The following is a 9,806-nucleotide window of genomic DNA, read 5'->3' as shown; positions in this document are numbered from 1 at the left end:
GACCCATGGACATGAACTATAGGGGGGGAATGTGGGTGGGAGGGGGTGTGCAGAATGGAGTGGAGTGAAGGGGGGAAATGGGACAACTGTAATAGCATAATCAATAAAATATATTTTTAAAAATGTCCAGGATAAGCAAACCTACAGAAATAGAAAGTGTTGAATAATGAGTGGTTGCCCAGGAGTGGAGAGGAGGGGGAATGAGGAGTGTTTGGTGATGAGTAGTCTGTGTTTTTGGAATAATAAAAATGTTCCAGAATTAAACTGTGGTAATGTTTGTACAAATCTGTGAATATACTAAAAATCATTGACTTGGACACTGTAAATGAATGTATTTTATGTTATATGAAATATGCCTCAATCTGTTGGTTATGCATGACTTGGGATTTCTCATGAGAACGCCCACGTTTGCAGAGGAGATGGGTCACACAGAGGCTGCGTCATCTGAAAGCTTGACTGGTGGGAGGACCTGATTTCAAGATGGCTGTCCTGTTTTCATCAGCTGTGGGCAGAAGACCTTAGTTCCTTGTCAGGTGGCCCTTTCCCTTTGGTGGCCTGAGAGTTCTCACAAAGTATTAGCTGGCTCTCCCCAGAGGGAGAGATTTAAGAGAGCAAGGTGGAAAAGAGGTACAATGCCTTTCATAACTTACTCTTAAATGTTACACATGGTTGTTTTGTCAAAATTCTATTGGTTACACAAGGGAGTGAAACCAAGAGGAAGAAGCATTGGGGCCTCTCCTGGAGGCCGGCTTCCCCGAGTGGAGATTTCAGTCTTGCTGTCTTCCAGTGACATCAGCTTCTCCAGCTACTCAGCACTGCCCTAATTAAATACACTTATACCTTGTGGTTCCTGAGGCCTGTGGAGGAGCATTTCAGGTTTCTGAATGAACACACACACACACCATGCACACGCACACATGCTCATATACACACATATAAAAATATAAATGTATGGTACAAATATATAAAAATACATACAAATAAATATATGTTACTTTTCAAAAAGTCTATGAATATTCAGGATTGATTTTTCTTCATCTGTTTTTTCTTTTTCTTCCAAATATCACTTACTCTTACATTCACTTGGCAGAATATACGAGTCCATAAGAAGTTCCTTTCCTTGCTATAGTCCTGTAGCTAACAGTGCAGAAATCCCGTCCCTCACACTGAGGAATCATGAAAAGAGCAAATGAGACCCTGATCCAGAGAGCACCCTGTGATGGCTTTCAGACCAGTGTAGTGGCATCTGCTTGTTAGGCTAGATGAAGTTCTGTTTTGTTTGTCTATCGATATTTTCCTAAGTAACTCAGCTAATTAGGGTTTTTGAAGAAAATGGGAGGTCTTGTGACGACCCCCAAAAGCTCATCTGTACACAGGCTTTCTCTCATGTGATTTTATAGGGAGATGTGCAGGGCTGGGCCATCTTCACCCTGATCCCATGTAAGATCATTTATTTGCTCTTTTTACCTGAGGATTGTTTTGTCCATCCCCAAAGCAACTGAAAATAAATCAAAAGCTTTCTATCTGTCAAAGAAGGAACACAGCAGTACCCAACGAGTGAATGCAGGAGGTAGGGGAGGGAAAATAGGGCTCCCTAAGTGTTACAACTGCAGGACTAAAATTGATGGAACCCCCCCCCGAGTGTCTGATGTCAACATGAGACCTTTATTTGCTTCAAGTGTTTTCATGAATCATCAGAGATCTCACCCCAAAATTGCTGGTAGATCCAATGATCTGTATATCACATCGGCCCCCTGGTGATGGTAGGAGGGAGCCCAGGCATCAGTTCTTGGGTTCCAGTGCTGGTTTGCTACTAACTCTGTGACCTTGGGCAAATCACTTCCCTACTGTGAGCCTCATTCCTACTCCGCAAAACTAGAGTTGGACTAGCTCTGGAATTCTCAGACATTGACATCCAGTGACAACAGGAACTTCCACGGGATAATCATTTTTTACTGTGGCCAAATAAAGCTACTAGAGAAAAAAGCTTAGCGTCTCCAATGACTATAATTTCATTATAAAGAACATTTGACAGCCCCCACTCAAAAAGTAGAAAAAGCAAAATCTCAGTGTAAATATATTTCTTAAAAGAAAAAAAAAAACTTAGTTTTGTAGCCCTGGCTGGTGTGGCTCAGTGAATTGAATGCCATCCTGCAGGCCAAAGAGTTGCCAGTTTGATTCCCAGTCAGGGCACATGCCTGGGTTGTGGGCCAGGTCCCCAGTAGGGGGTGTGCAAAAGGCAACCACACAGTGATGTTTCTATCCCTCTCTTTCTCTCTCCCTTCCCCTCTCTAAAAATAAATAAATAAATTCTGTAAAAAAAAATAAAATAAAATTATAATAATTTAAACAAAATGATACAAAAAACTTAGTTTTGTAAAAAGGTTAGTGTTTCATTTCTCTACAGACCTTGGAATAATTCATGGAGCAGCATTTGGATACCCAGGGATGGCTCTCCAGGGGCCTTTCTATTACAGGACAGGGAATTGGGCCCTGAGTGGGCCTGCCTAGGGCCTGCCTCTAGTGTGTGGGTCCTTGACTTTGTGCAGGAAAGATTTCACAACACGAGTCCAGGTGCTTTTGAAAGTACATGTGTTAAAGCACGGGACAGTGAAACGAGAAAGAGCTTAGGATAGAAGAAGCATCAGGAAAGAGACTAGGTGAGGCTGCTTTGGCTCTTTAGAAATGTTATAGGAAAGACGTGAGCCAAGGCAGGACTGCTGACAGCTCACTGAGAAGTCAGAGAAAATGGGCCTTGGAGTCCGGTTCAGGGAGTTAGCTTGGGAACAGCCGCCACTGCCCATTGCTCCTCTGGTAGCAATTCTCCTGAGAACCCTTAGAGTTCAGGAGATGCATGCCTGTGAGAGAAGGGCAAGGCAGGGGTGTACTCCTGGGAAGGAAAGCATATGCTGGGTCCTTCCTCTTGAGGGTTTTTTTGTATATTTTATTGATTATGCTATTACAGTTGTCACATTTTTTCTCCCCTTTATCCCTCTCTGCCCTGCTCCTCTCTCCCACCAGCATTCCCCCCACTTAGTTCATGTCCATGGGTCGTACATTTAAGTTCTGTGGCTTCTCCGTTTCCTATAATATTCTTAACCTCTCCCTGTCAATTTTGTACCTACCAATTATGCTTCTTATTCCCTGAACCTTTTCCCCCCATTACCCCCCTCCTCCCCACTGATAACCCTCCATGTGATCTCCATTTCTGTGATTTCTGTTCCTGTTCTAGTTGTTTGCTTAGTTTGTTTTTGTTTTTGTATTTCAGGTCCAACAGTTGATAGTTGTGAGTTTGTTGTCATTTTACTGTTCATAGTTTTGATCTATTTTCTTACATAATTCCCTTTAACATTTTATATAATGAGGGCTTGGTGATGATGAACCCCTTTAACTTGACCTTATCTGGGAAGTACTTTACCTGTCCTTCCATTCTAAATGATAGCTTTGCTGGATAGAGTAACCTTGGATGTAGGTCTCTGCCTTTCATGACTTTGAATACTTCTTTCCAGCCCCTTCTTGCCTGTAAGGTTTCTTTCGAGAAATCAGCTGACAGTCTTATGGCAACTCCTTTGTAGGTAACTGTCTTCTTTTGTTTTTGCGTTTAAGATTCTCTTTCCTCATCTTTAACCTTGGATAATATAATTATGATGTGTCTTGGTGTGTGCTTCCTTGGGTCCAATTTCTTTGGAACTTTCTGGGCTTCCTGGACTTCCTGGAATTCTATTTCCTTTGCCGCAATGGGGAAGTTCTCCATTATTTTTTTCCAATAAATTCCCAATTTCTTGCTCTTCCTCTTCTTCATTTGGCACCCCTATGATTTGGATGTTGGAGCACTTAAAGTTGTCCCAGAGGTTTCTCAGCTTCTCCTCATTTTTTTGAATTTTCGTTTCTTCATTCTGTTCTGGTTGAATGTTTATTTCTTCCTTCTGCTCCAAACCATTGATTTGAGTCCCAGTTTCCTTCCCTTCACTGTTGGTTCCCTGTATATTTTTCTTTATTTCACTTTGTATAGCTTTCACTTTTTCTTCTATTTTGTGAACACACTCAACCATTTCTGTGAGTACCCTGATTATCAGTATTTTGAACTCTGCATCTCATAGGTTGGCTATCTTCTCATTGCTTAGTCCTTTTTCTAGAGTTTTGATCTTTTCTTTCATTTGGGCCATATTTCCTTGTCTCAGCACTCCTGTTACATTGTAAGGGGCAGAGCCTTAGGTATTCATCAGGGCAGGGCAACCTGCTTCACTGCATTGTTGTGCTGTATGTGGGGGAGGGGTCAGAGAGGAAACAATTCCACTTGCTCAGCTCTCGCCCTACTTTCAGTCACTCCCCCTGCTACTCACAAGCAGATTAGGCCCTTCTGGTGCTGCTTCCTAGATGGGTGGTTTTGCGTACATTCTAGGATGTGGTGGGTCTCTCCAATGGACTCTCCTGTGAGACGGCAAGTTTCTCCTGCCTTCACAGCCTCACAGGTTTTTATAGACAGAGGTTTTGAGGTTTATTTCCCCACACCGGAACCTTGGGTTGCGCAGTCTGTCTTGTTCTCCAGTTGTTCCTCCCAGCTTATCCGCACTCAAATGTGGGATGGCCAGGTCTGCCAGCCACCGCCTGGCCTGCCTGGTCCACTGCCTTGCCACATGTCCTCTCTGCCCTGGCTGCCCATGTTCCCCCTCCTACCAGTCTGGATGAATGCTTCTTCTTTGACTCCTTAGTTGTCAGACTTCCATACAGTTCAATTAGCTGGCAGTTCTGGTTGTTTTTTGTTTTTCAACTTGTTGCTGTCCTTCTTTTGGTTATGTGAGGAAGCAAAGCATATCTACCACACCTCCATCTTGGCTGCAAGTCCTCCTTCCTCTTGAGGGTTTTAGAGGCAGGGAGCTAGGGGAGGTCTTAGGGAAGGATCTTAATAGAATATTCAACAGCTTTCCCAGGTGTATTTTTTCAGAGTCATGGTCTCCAGTGATTGGTCATGACTAGGGCATAGAGGAAAGGCCACCCTGGGGGCGAGCTCCTGTGTCAATTTTGCCCATTGCTAGGCACCTGTTGCTAGGCACTCAGGGCTTTCCACCCTGGTGACCTTCTGTATCTGGCTATAAATTGTGCACCCAGTTTGTTTAGCTATCTGCCTCAGTTTCCCCATTCCACTTGCCAAGGAAGTTTCCCAGCTTCGTACTATCCTTCTTACTTCCACTCTGACATCCTAGGACTCTCCCACAGTGTGTGTGGCTCTGACAGTGTTGGCATTCAGCACTTTCTGGTGCCCTGAGGCCTCCCCAAGCAAGCCCTATGGAACAAGGCTCACACAGCAGCTGGACAAGGCTGCCCAGCCCTTCCCTCAGGGCGCTATTTCCTGCCTGGGTCCCCAGGGTTCACTCAGATGCCTGCTCACACCAGATACATTATTAACTGGTAATGTTTCAAGTTTTTGGATTTTATTAGGAAGCTCCAGAAGGTGGAAATACCAGATCAAATCTTCACCCAAAATGTCCTTTTGCCTATTTATTTGCCTTACCAGCACTCTGCCCTGCCTGATGTTGTACGGTGCTAGGCCCAGGGAATAATTTACCACTCCTACTTAGAATCCTCCCCTGGGCTCCATGGCCCAAACCCCTACAGCCACTGGCCGGTGCTATGGGCTGAACTGTGTTCATCCCCAAATCCATGTGCTGAATCCCAACGCCCCAACATGATGGTATTTCAAGATGGGATCTTTGGGAGGTAATTAGGGTTAGATGAGGTCATGAAGGCGGAGCCTACATGATGAGATTAGTGTTTTTGTAAGAAGAAACAACAGAATATTTTCTCTCTCTCTCCCTTCCCTCTCTTCCTCCTTGTTACTCCACATGCTCAAGGATGAGTTCCTGTGAGGACATAGAGAGATAATGGCCACCTACCAGCCAGGAAAAGGCTCTCAGCAGGAATCAAATTGGCCAGCACCTTGATCTTGGACTTCCCAACCTCCAGAACTGTGAGAAATAAATGTCTGTTGTGTAAACCACCCAGTCTCTGGTGGTTTGTTGTGACAGCCTAAGCTGACTAAGGCAGCCAGGCTCCTCAGAGTCTGCTCCCTGCTCAGCTAACTTCCCGGCCCCACCTCCTGCAAATTACCCCTAAACCAGGCTGCGATGATTACAGTCCCCATGTCTTTCTTCTTCACCCTTCCCCTTCACAGACCAGCCTGACTCCTGTTCATTGCTCAGATTTCTCCTCCAATCTCAGTTCCTCTGGGAAGCCTACCTGGCTGCACAAGCTGGGTGTGTCACCTCTCCAGGATGTTCCCATGCACATTGCCACCCTAGTTTGCCTATCGGAGGGCAGGGGCTGCATCTTTCTCACTGTCATTTCAGCAGAGTGCCTGGAATGTGGGAAATACTCAGTAGCTACTTGATTAATGAGTGGGTAAATAAGTGTGCAGATCTAAGCAAAGCAAGGTATTGTTGTGGGAGTTTGGGGACTTGTAAGAAGGGGCTATGCAATGGGGTTGCATCCTTCCCCTTCCCTATGCAGTGCTCCTCAAGTGCCCTTAAGCAGGGACTCTGCGCTGCCATGAGGTGTGCAGATTGGGTCTGTCATGTGCTGAGTACTAGAAGAACGAGGGATTCTGAGCCTGGACAGGAGCCTTGGGAATGTGTGTGGTGGGGAAGACCATGCACGTAACTATTTCCAAAACTTCTGAACTCTGCTTTGTGGTAACTGGAGCAGAATTTTATTTCATAGAAGCCAGAATTTTAAAATAAAAGTGAGGTAGTTTCTACTACCCCAGAAGGAACAGCTTTCTACAGTCGAGGACTGGAGGCACATACTAACTGAGGCTCTGCTGCGTGTCAGTGCTTTCTAAGGAAGGGTGCAGTTGGGCACAGCAATGGCCACAGGAGGAAATTGCCTCAGGTCCTGCGTCAGCTAGAACTTGTGGGGAGGCGCCCTCTAGTGGCTCCATGATTGTCCACTAGAATGCCAGGGGTCAAGCCCAGGACCCCTGGCCATGGCATTCAGAAGCCTCGGGCAATGTCAACAGGAACTGGCATCTCCCTGCTAGTTTCTCAGGCTTGTTTTTCTCTCTGTCAGCTTCATGTCAGACAGACCATCTCCATATGGGACCTCGGAAAGCTTTGGACACAACATCTTACATGTTGTGACCCCAGAGGAGAGCTTCTATTTGCCAATTATTCCCACAAAATTCCCAGCATTCATCTGCTCCCCCTGGCCCAGGTCATTCTTGTCCCTGAACCAAACACAATGGTTGGGAAGGTGACAAAGCAGATGGCTAGCCCCGAGGGATGGTGTAGCTATACCTGAGCCACACAGGTGACACAGTAGTCCCCGCAAAGGGAATATACGGCTAGCAGAAAAAATAGCATTTCCACGTGAGAGAGTTACCCACAGTCATCAAAATGGTTGTACCACCAGCCTAAAGCAGGGCTTTGTACAAATGCAGACAGTGAGTGCAGTGGTTTGAATCCCAACTCTGTCCTTACTAACTTTGAGGAAATTACTTAAGCTTCTATGCTTTTTTAAAAAAATATTTTTATTTTAGAGAGAGAGAGGGGATGGAAGAGAGAGAGAGAGAGAGAGAAACATCAATTTGTTGTTCCACCTCTTTATGCATTGATTGATTCTTGTATGTGTCGTGTACGTGTCTTGTATGTGTCAAACCCGCAACCTTGGCGTATCAGGATGATTCTCTGACCAAGTGAGCTACCAGGACAGGACAAGCCTCTCTGTTTCTGATCTGTAAAGTGGGATAACAGAATCTGTCTCATAGGATTCTCAGAAGCATCAAATTAGTTAAAATAGCTGAAGAGCTTAGAACAGTTCCTGGCAAATCGTAAGTGTTAGCTCTGCATTTGGCCAATAATACATAGACCTGATAAGGGTAGAAGCTGAAATGCAATGCTTCAGTCAGAACACAGACTTCATCTCAGAGATGGCACTATGACAAGTGTAACCCTGTGGTGTTGGCTTGGGACCAGAAGCAGGGTGGGAGAGAGATGGGCTGTCTTGTGTTCTGTGGAGCTGTTAGTATGACCTGAGGAGGTAGTGACTGTCTCTGAATTCATCTGGGTTGGAGTCTCTAAAATGATGGCCCATGTATCCTGTCTACTTCAGTCTTGAATTCCACCTGGAAAAATTGGGGGCCAACGGAGGTGTGAGCATGTGCACTTGTCTTAAGTTTAGGGTATCCTAGAGGAAATTTCATTTTAATCCAAGTCAATTAAACAAACAGTTTCTGTGGTACAAGCACTCTGGGAAGACAGGAATACAAAGGAACACACAGACATGAGGGAGAAAGCATAGCACTGTACAAACCATATGACAAATACAAAGTGCTATGGAAAGTTAGGGAGGTTGGGGAAGAACTTACATCTGGGTGAAGAGTTCATGGGGAGAGGGACTGTGAAATCAGACGAGTCAACAAAGGAGGGATTTCTCCCTTCGAGAAGGAGTCCTCTTTAATGGGGGCGCTGGACAGGGAGAACAGAGTGGCTTGGACATGGAAAGGAAGTGAGGGGCAAGAGGGGGAGGGAAGCTAGTCTCAGCCACTCGTCCCTCCATGGAGGGTCTGGGATGGTTATTTCTGGGTTTGATGTAACCACACCTACACCTGAGTTTCTGCTAAACGTATTCAGTGAAATAGTCAAGAAAGTGAACTTACAAGACTATGGGGCAATGCCTTCACATCTGATGGAAAGTGATTTCTATCTTCCAAACTTTCAATCATATGAGAGGGTAAGTGAAAAAATTTTATATATTAAACTCTAAAAACAAATACTTCTAAAATATCCTTGACCATAAGACAATGGGAAGATATACTCCATTAAAAAGAGGAAGTAAATCAAGAAAGAAGACAAGAAGACCCCAAATAGAGGAAACAAACAAGGGAGATGGAGAGGATTACTAGGATAACTGTGAAGGAAAATTCCAGGTCAGCAATACACCACAGAGAGAAACCAACCCAGGCTGGAGCAGGCTGGAAGGCTTCAGGAGATCTGTTTTCAGAGGCTGAAATGACTAGAGTGCTCAATGCTTCTAAATCTTTAAGGGTGAGGGGTCTTCTGGTTTCTAGTTAGGCGTGTGAAGAGTGTAGAAGTTGCCACTCCATCCTAACAACAAGTAGAAAGTCAAACAAACTGAAAAAATCAACACCTCTTCTTAGAATGATGACAGAAGTAAGGTCACAGAGCAAATTCCCCCCACCTCCTAAATTGGAGAGACAGATACTTGGATAGAGTATTTTATTTTAACTTAGCACAGCAGAACCCGGCAAACAGAAACCTGAACTGTTACTTGGAAACCCGAACTGTAATTGATGCATTCCTGGAGGCTCGGTGTGTGCAACTCAGAGATAAAAACGCCAGCGCACCCAGGCATGGGTGGGGGTGGGGGTGGGGTTGCGAGGCATACTTTTATGAGTTTTACCTCATTAAGCTCAATCAGTTTCTAACAGTTAACGTCAGAGAAGAGTCCCTTCCTGCTTTCAGCATGGGAAGGGAAAAGGAACCATTCTGAAAGACACCAGAGCACCCTGTTCTTCTTAACAAGATCTTTCCTCAGGAGAAACTAGTTCACCAGAGCCTAAGTGGCCTGGGGGAAGGGAAATACAGGCAGACCTCCTTTTCTTGTGCTTCACTTTATCGCACTTCACAGATGTTTTGTGTTTTACAAATTGAAGGCAAGTCCCTCTACCAGCAAACACATTATAACTTGCTTAATTGCTGTGGTCTGGAACTGAACCCCCGATATCTCAGAGGTCTGGATGTACTCGACTCCAGCCAGCTCTCGCCTTCCACGCAGGAGAAGGGCCACAC

This window comes from Desmodus rotundus, chromosome 3, assembly GCF_022682495.2.
Source record: "Desmodus rotundus isolate HL8 chromosome 3, HLdesRot8A.1, whole genome shotgun sequence".
NCBI lineage: Eukaryota > Metazoa > Chordata > Mammalia > Chiroptera > Phyllostomidae > Desmodus > Desmodus rotundus.
Note: the sequence above shows the minus strand (reverse complement) of the source record.